This window comes from Pseudophryne corroboree, chromosome 11 (assembly GCF_028390025.1).
Source record: "Pseudophryne corroboree isolate aPseCor3 chromosome 11, aPseCor3.hap2, whole genome shotgun sequence".
In the NCBI taxonomy this organism is placed as follows: domain Eukaryota; kingdom Metazoa; phylum Chordata; class Amphibia; order Anura; family Myobatrachidae; genus Pseudophryne; species Pseudophryne corroboree.
The window spans coordinates 270,463,109-270,471,732 of record NC_086454.1 but is presented as its reverse complement, the minus strand read 5'-3'; the positions used below and the strand labels follow the sequence as shown (position 1 = coordinate 270,471,732).

Sequence of the window (8,624 nt, the reverse complement as noted above, 5' to 3'; positions counted from 1 at the left end):
TAGCTACCTCTGTGTCGGCAGTCGCTCGTCCATCCATAATTGTATACCACCTACCCGTGGTTTTTTTCTTTTTCTTTCTTCTTTATACATACTACTATAGTAGCTTACTGTAGCAGTCTGCGGTGCTGCTGAGCTGACAGTGTCCAGCAGGTCCGTCATCAGTCATTACATAATAAATATATATACCTGTCCGGCTGCAGTACTAGTGATATTATATATATATATATATATTGATTTCATCTCATTATCATCCAGTCTATATTAGCAGCAGACACAGTACGGTAGTCCACGGCTGTAGCTACCTCTGTGTCGGCAGTCGCTCGTCCATCCATAATTGTATACCACCTACCCGTGGTTTTTTTTTTTTCTTTCTTCTTTATACATACTACTATAGTAGCTTACTGTAGCAGTCTGCGGTGCTGCTGAGCTGACAGTGTCCAGCAGGTCCGTCATCAGTCATTACATAATAAATATATCAACCTGTCCGGCTGCAGTACTAGTGTGATATTATATATATATATATTGATTTCATCTCATTATCATCCAGTCTATATTAGCAGCAGACACAGTACGGTAGTCCACGGCTGTAGCTACCTCTGTGTCGGCAGTCGCTCGTCCATCCATAAGTATACTAGTATCCATCCATCTCCATTGTTTACCTGAGGTGCCTTTTAGTTGTGCCTATTAAAATATGGAGAACAAAAATGTTGAGGTTCCAAAATTAGGGAAAGATCAAGATCCACTTCCACCTCGTGCTGAAGCTGCTGCCACTAGTCATGGCCGAGACGATGAAATGCCAGCAACGTCGTCTGCCAAGGCCGATGCCCAATGTCATAGTACAGAGCATGTAAAATCCAAAACACCAAATATCAGTAAAAAAAGGACTCCAAAATCTAAAATAAAATTGTCGGAGGAGAAGCGTAAACTTGCCAATATGCCATTTACCACACGGAGTGGCAAGGAACGGCTGAGGCCCTGGCCTATGTTCATGGTTAGTGGTTCAGCTTCACATGAGGATGGAAGCACTCAGCCTCTCGCTAGAAAAATGAAAAGACTCAAGCTGGCAAAAGCACCGCAAAGAACTGTGCGTTCTTCGAAATCCGAAATCCACAAGGAGAGTCCAATTGTGTCGGTTGCGATGCCTGACCTTCCCAACACTGGACGTGCAGAGCATGCGCCTTCCACCATTTGCACGCCCCCTGCAAGTGCTGGAAGGAGCACCCGCAGTCCAGTTCCTGATAGTCAGATTGAAGATGTCAGTGTTGAAGTACACCAGGATGAGGAGGATATGGGTGTTGCTGGCGCTGGGGAGGAAATTGACATGGAGGATTCTGATGGTGAGGTGGTTTGTTTAAGTCAGGCACCCGGGGAGACACCTGTTGTCCGTGGGAGGAATATGGCCGTTGACATGCCTGGTGAAAATACCAAAAAAATCAGCTCTTCGGTGTGGAAGTATTTCAACAGAAATGCGGACAACATTTGTCAAGCCGTGTGTTGCCTTTGTCAAGCTGTAATAAGTAGGGGTAAGGACGTTAACCACCTCGGAACATCCTCCCTTATACGTCACCTGCAGCGCATTCATAATAAGTCAAGTGACAAGTTCAAAAACTTTGGGCGACAGCGGAAGCAGTCCACTGACCAGTAAATCCCTTCCTCTTGTAACCAAGCTCACGCAAACCACCCCACCAACTCCCTCAGTGTCAATTTCCTCCTTCCCCAGGAATGCCAATAGTCCTGCAGGCCATGTCACTGGCAATTCTGACGATTCCTCTCCTGCCTGGGATTCCTCCGATGCATCCTTGCGTGTAACGCCTACTGCTGCTGGCGCTGCTGTTGTTGCTGCTGGGAGTCGATGGTCATCCCAGAGGGGAAATCGTAAGACCACTTTTACTACTTCCACCAAGCAATTGACTGTCCAACAGTCCTTTGCGAGGAAGATGAAATATCACAGCAGTCATCCTGCTGCAAAGCGGATAACTGAGGCCTTGGCATCCTGGGTGGTGAGAAACGTGGTTCCGGTATCCATCATTACTGCAGAGCCAACTAGAGACTTGTTGGAGGTACTGTGTCCCCGGTACCAAATACCATCTAGGTTCCATTTCTCTAGGCAGGCGATACCGAAAATGTACACAGACCTCAGAAAAAGAGTCACCAGTGTCCTAAAAAATGCAGCTGTACCCAATGTCCACTTAACCACGGACATGTGGACAAGTGGAGCAGGGCAGGGTCAGGACTATATGACTGTGACAGCCCACTGGGTAGATGTATGGACTCCCGCCGCAAGAACAGCAGCGGCGGCACCAGTAGCAGCATCTCGCAAACGCCAACTCTTTCCTAGGCAGGCTACGCTTTGTATCACCAGTTTCCAGAATACGCACACAGCTGAAAACCTCTTACGGCAACTGAGGAAGATCATCGCGGAATGGCTTACCCCAATTGGACTCTCCTGTGGATTTGTGGCATCGGACAACGCCAGCAATATTGTGTGTGCATTAAATATGGGCAAATTCCAGCACGTCCCATGTTTTGCACATACCTTGAATTTGGTGGTGCAGAATTTTTTAAAAAACGACAGGGGCGTGCAAGAGATGCTGTCGGTGGCCAGAAGAATTGCGGGACACTTTCGGCGTACAGGCACCACGTACAGAAGACTGGAGCAACACCAAAAACGCCTGAACCTGCCCTGCCATCATCTGAAGCAAGAAGTGGTAACGAGGTGGAATTCAACCCTATATATGCTTCAGAGGTTGGAGGAGCAGCAAAAGGCCATTCAAGCCTATACAATTCAGCACGATATAGGAGGTGGAATGCACCTGTCTCAAGCGCAGTGGAGAATGATTTCAAGGTTGTGCAAGGTTCTGCTGCCCTTTGAACTTGCCACACGTGAAGTCAGTTCAGATACTGCCAGCCTGAGTCAGGTCATTCCCCTCATCAGGCTTTTGCAGAAGAAGCTGGAGACATTGAAGGAGGAGCTAACACGGAGCGATTCCGCTAGGCATGTGGGACTTGTGGATGGAGCCCTTCATTCGCTTAACAAGGATTCACGGGTGGTCAATCTGTTGAAATCAGAGCACTACATTTTGGCCACCGTGCTCGATCCTAGATTTAAAACCTACCTTGGATCTCTCTTTCCGGCAGACACAAGTCTGCTGGGGTTCAAAGACCTGCTGGTGAGAAAATTGTCAAGTCAAGCGGAACGCGACCTGTCAACATCTCCTCCTTCACATTCTCCCGCAACTGGGGGTGCGAGGAAAAGGCTCAGAATTCCGAGCCCACCCGCTGGCGGTGATGCAGGGCAGTCTGGAGCGACTGCTGATGCTGACATCTGGTCCGGACTGAAGGACCTGTCAACGATTACGGACATGTCGTCTACTGTCACTGCATATGATTCTCTCCCCATTGAAAGAATGGTGAAGGATTATATGAGTGACCGCATCCAAGTAGGCACGTCACACAGTCCGTACTTATACTGGCAGGAAAAAGAGGCAATTTGGAGGCCCTTGCACAAACTGGCTTTATTCTACCTAAGTTGCCCTCCCACAAGTGTGTACTCCGAAAGAGGGTTTAGTGCCGCCGCTCACCTTGTCAGCAATCGGCGTACGAGGTTACTTCCAGAAAATGTGGAGAAGATGATGTTCATTAAAATGAATTATAATCAATTCCTCCGTGGAGACATTGACCAGCAGCAATTGCCTCCACAAAGTACACAGGGAGCTGAGATGGTGGATTCCAGTGGGGACGAATTGATAATCTGTGAGGAGGGGGATGTACACGGTGATATATCGGAGGATGATGATGAGGTGGACATCTTGCCTCTGTAGAGCCAGTTTGTGCAAGGAGAGATTAATTGCTTCTTTTTTGGTGGGGGTCCAAACCAACCCGTCATTTCAGTCACAGTCGTGTGGCAGACCCTGTCACTGAAATGATGGGTTGGTTAAAGTGTGCATGTCCTGTTTATACAACATAAGGGTGGGTGGGAGGGCCCAAGGACAATTCCATCTTGCACCTCTTTTTTCTTAAATTTTTCTTTGCGTCATGTGCTGTTTGGGGAGTGTTTTTTGGAAGGGCCATCCTGCGTGACACTGCAGTGCCACTCCTAGATGGGCCCGGTGTTTGTGTCGTCCACTAGGGTCGCTTATCTTACTCACACAGCTACCTCATTGCGCCTCTTTTTTTCTTTGCGTCATGTGCTGTTTGGGGAGTGTTTTTTGGAAGGGCCATCCTGCGTGACACTGCAGTGCCACTCCTAGATGGGCCAGGTGTTTGTGTCGGCCACTAGGGTCGCTTATCTTACTCACACAGCTACCTCATTGCGCCTCTTTTTTTCTTTGCGTCATGTGCTGTTTGGGGAGTGTTTTTTGGAAGGGCCATCCTGCGTGACACTGCAGTGCCACTCCTAGATGGGCCCGGTGTTTGTGTCGGCCACTAGGGTCGCTTATCTTACTCACACAGCTACCTCATTGCGCCTCTTTTTTTCTTTGCGTCATGTGCTGTTTGGGGAGTGTTTTTTGGAAGGGCCATCCTGCGTGACACTGCAGTGCCACTCCTAGATGGGCCCGGTGTTTGTGTCGGCCACTAGGGTCGCTTATCTTACTCACACAGCTACCTCATTGCGCCTCTTTTTTTCTTTGCGTCATGTGCTGTTTGGGTAGTGTTTTTTGGAAGGGCCATCCTGCGTGACACTGCAGTGCCACTCCTAGATGGGCCCGGTGTTTGTGTCGGCCACTAGGGTCGCTTATCTTACTCACACAGCTACCTCATTGCGCCTCTTTTTTTCTTTGCGTCATGTGCTGTTTGGGGAGTGTTTTTTGGAAGGGCCATCCTGCGTGACACTGCAGTGCCACTCCTAGATGGGCCCGGTGTTTGTGTCGGCCACTAGGGTCGCTTATCTTACTCACACAGCTACCTCATTGCGCCTCTTTTTTTCTTTGCGTCATGTGCTGTTTGGGGAGTGTTTTTTGGAAGGGCCATCCTGCGTGACACTGCAGTGCCACTCCTAGATGGGCCAGGTGTTTGTGTCGGCCACTAGGGTCGCTTATCTTACTCACACAGCTACCTCATTGCGCCTCTTTTTTTCTTTGCGTCATGTGCTGTTTGGGGAGTGTTTTTTGGAAGGGCCATCCTGCGTGACACTGCAGTGCCACTCCTAGATGGGCCCGGTGTTTGTGTCGGCCACTAGGGTCGCTTATCTTACTCACACAGCTACCTCATTGCGCCTCTTTTTTTCTTTGCGTCATGTGCTGTTTGGGGAGTGTTTTTTGGAAGGGCCATCCTGCGTGACACTGCAGTGCCACTCCTAGATGGGCCCGGTGTTTGTGTCGGCCACTAGGGTCGCTTATCTTACTCACACAGCTACCTCATTGCGCCTCTTTTTTTCTTTGCGTCATGTGCTGTTTGGGGAGTGTTTTTTGGAAGGGCCATCCTGCGTGACACTGCAGTGCCACTCCTAGATGGGCCCGGTGTTTGTGTCGGCCACTAGGGTCGCTTAGCTTAGTCATCCAGCGACCTCGGTGCAAATTTTAGGACTAAAAATAATATTGTGAGGTGTGAGGTATTCAGAATAGACTGAAAATGAGTGGAAATTATGGTTTTTGAGGTTAATAATACTTTGGGATCAAAATGACCCCCAAATTCTATGATTTAAGCTGTTTTTTTAGTGTTTTTTGAAAAAAACACCCGAATCCAAAACACACCCGAATCCGACAAAAAAAATTCGGTGAGGTTTTGCCAAAACGCGGTCGAACCCAAAACACGTCCGCGGAACCGAACCCAAAACCAAAACACAAAACCCGAAAAATTTCAAGTGCACATCTCTAAATACTACAGGCTTCTAGTAGACTGATTCTAGAGCTATACTGAAAAAATTACTATTCTCTTGTTAATTTATGGCATAGATCAATGTTCAATACTTGCTGAACTCTATATCTAGCCTTAGAACGAATTGCCCCAGACTATTTCAGATATTATTTTTTTCCGGCTATCAGATTCGAGGGATTTTTATCTATTAAGCACCTAGGAGTCTCATCCTGCTTTCGTCTGTTTCATTCTTTTCTATTTTTTCATGGACTCTCACCACTGATTCAGGGTCGGTCCCTGTCTAACACTGGCAGCAGATCCATCTTACCTCTGACATTCTTTGATACTATGTAGTTCGTGAACTCTCATCAGTGATTCCAGTAGCATTGTATTCTCTTTTATAACTGTCTCTACTATCATACCACACTGGAAACGCCCAAAACCGTCCGATCTTGGAAGCTAATCAGTGTAGGGCTGGGCCAGTACTCAAGTGGGCGACCCTTGAAGAATACTCAGTTTAGTAGAGAAGAGATTGGCTTATCACGCTCAGAGTCTAACACTGACAGCAGATTCACTCTGTCATCTCATTCCATATACTTTTTCTTTCTTTTCCTACGATAGCTGGGTACATTACATCATCAGGCACCCTAATTACACTAGTATTAAGCTAGCGCACCTCAGTGCCTTATCTGATACGTTTATTGATTGGGCCAATACACTTTTTCAAGACCTGGGACACCGGCAGCGAATACTTATCATGCGAATTTCAGCATTCAATTACTATTTACTGTAGTACTGCACTATACTATTCAATATCAGCTAAATTACTGCTGTCAAGTTTGAATATTACCTTGATGCTTTTTTGACCACTGAATATTTTATTGTTATTATATTAATAAAAGTTAATTTTTAGAAAAATTTTCTGATCGTCTCATACGTTAATTTAAGATAAGAGTGCGCCCACAAAAGAGTCTCTTTTTTTCTCCCTTTGTAACCTTTGAATTATGTCAGTTATATCCGATGAAAACTCTGGATTGTTTATTTCATATATAGTTGTGTGTAGGATTTTATTCTTATGTACAACATATTTTTGTGTTATAACTACCACTAGTATTAATAATATTGTTTATATAGATTATACTGAAAGGCTCTCGTTTATTCCCAGCATTAAACTACAGCTCCCATGATTCCATCATCAATGCCCCAGCCCCGTCGATCATGCGATACGTCACTTCCGGGAGCCGGGAGAACAGGACTACAGACTATAGATCAAGTGGACTACATTTCCCGGCAATCCGCGCAAGCCGAGCGATCGAACTACAGAATACATAGGAAGCGGACTACATTTCCCGGCATTCCCCGAGTGACCGGAACTTCTGGCCAGCATGATCTGACGGAGCGGAGGCGGACTCTCCACATGTATTATAAACCTGTTTTATAAATATACGAATGAAGCTATGTTTTGTTATATTCTGGCAGGCAGTTTTTGTTGAGCACTAATGAATAGTGTTTTGAAAACTGGATATTAATTTATATTTGATTGAATGATGTCACTTCCTGTATATCCCGATTGGCTACCTGCACCATAAATATCTCACTCCTGTACACTCCAGTTCATCTTGATAAAGGTCTTTACGACCGAAACGCGTTGATTGAATATACTTCTTGGAGTTGAGTAGTAGAGATGAGCGGGTTCGGTTTCTCTGAATCCGAACCCGCCAGAACTTCATGTTTTTTTTCACGGGTCCGAGCGACTCGGATCTTCCCGCCTTGCTCGGTTAACCCGAGCGCGCCCGAACGTCATCATGACGCTGTCGGATTCTCGCGAGGCTCGGATTCTATCGCGAGACTCGGATTCTATATAAGGAGCCGCGCGTCGCCGCCATTTTCACACGTGCATTGAGATTGATAGGGAGAGGACGTGGCTGGCGTCCTCTCCGTTTAGAATAGATTAGAGAGACACTTGATTTACTAATTTTGGGGAGCATTAGGAGTACTCAGTACAGTGCAGAGTTTTGCTGATAGTGACCAGTGACCACCAGTTTTATTTATAATCCGTTCTCTGCCTGAAAAAAGCGATACACAGCACACAGTGACTCAGTCACATACCATATCTGTGTGCACTGCTCAGGCTCAGGCCAGTGTGCTGCATCATCTATTATCTATATATAATATTATATATATCTGTCTGACTGCTCAGCTCACACAGCTTATAATTGTGGGGGAGACTGGGGAGCACTACTGCAGTGCCAGTTATAGGTTATAGCAGGAGCCAGGAGTACATAATATATTATATAGTGAGTGACCACCAGACACACAGTGCAGTTTATTTAATATATCCGTTCTCTGCCTGAAAAAAGCGATACACACAGTGACTCAGTCAGTCACATACCATATCTGTGTGCACTGCTCAGGCTCAGGCCAGTGTGCTGCATCATCTATATATATTATATATCTGTCTGACTGCTCAGCTCACCCAGCTTATAATTGTGGGGGAGACTGGGGAGCACTACTGCAGTGCCAGTTATAGGTTATAGCAGGAGCCAGGAGTACATAATATTATATTAAAATTAAACAGTGCACACTTTTGCTGCAGGAGTGCCACTGCCAGTGTGACTAGTGACCAGTGACCTGACCACCAGTATATATAATATTAGTAGTATACTATCTCTTTATCAACCAGTCTATATTAGCAGCAGACACAGTACAGTGCGGTAGTTCACGGCTGTGGCTACCTCTGTGTCGGCACTCGGCAGCCCGTCCATAATTGTATATACCACCTAACCGTGGTTTTTTTTTCTTTCTTTATACATACATACTAGTTACGA

The 8,624-nt window shown here is 46.2% G+C and overlaps 1 pseudogene; it reads left to right on the top strand.

Annotated features, from left to right (window-relative positions):
• The first annotated feature begins 6,204 nt into the window (after nucleotides 1-6,204).
• On the top strand, nucleotides 6,205-6,323 carry LOC134971450 (5S ribosomal RNA; annotated as a pseudogene).
• Nucleotides 6,324-8,624: the final 2,301 nt, after the last annotated feature.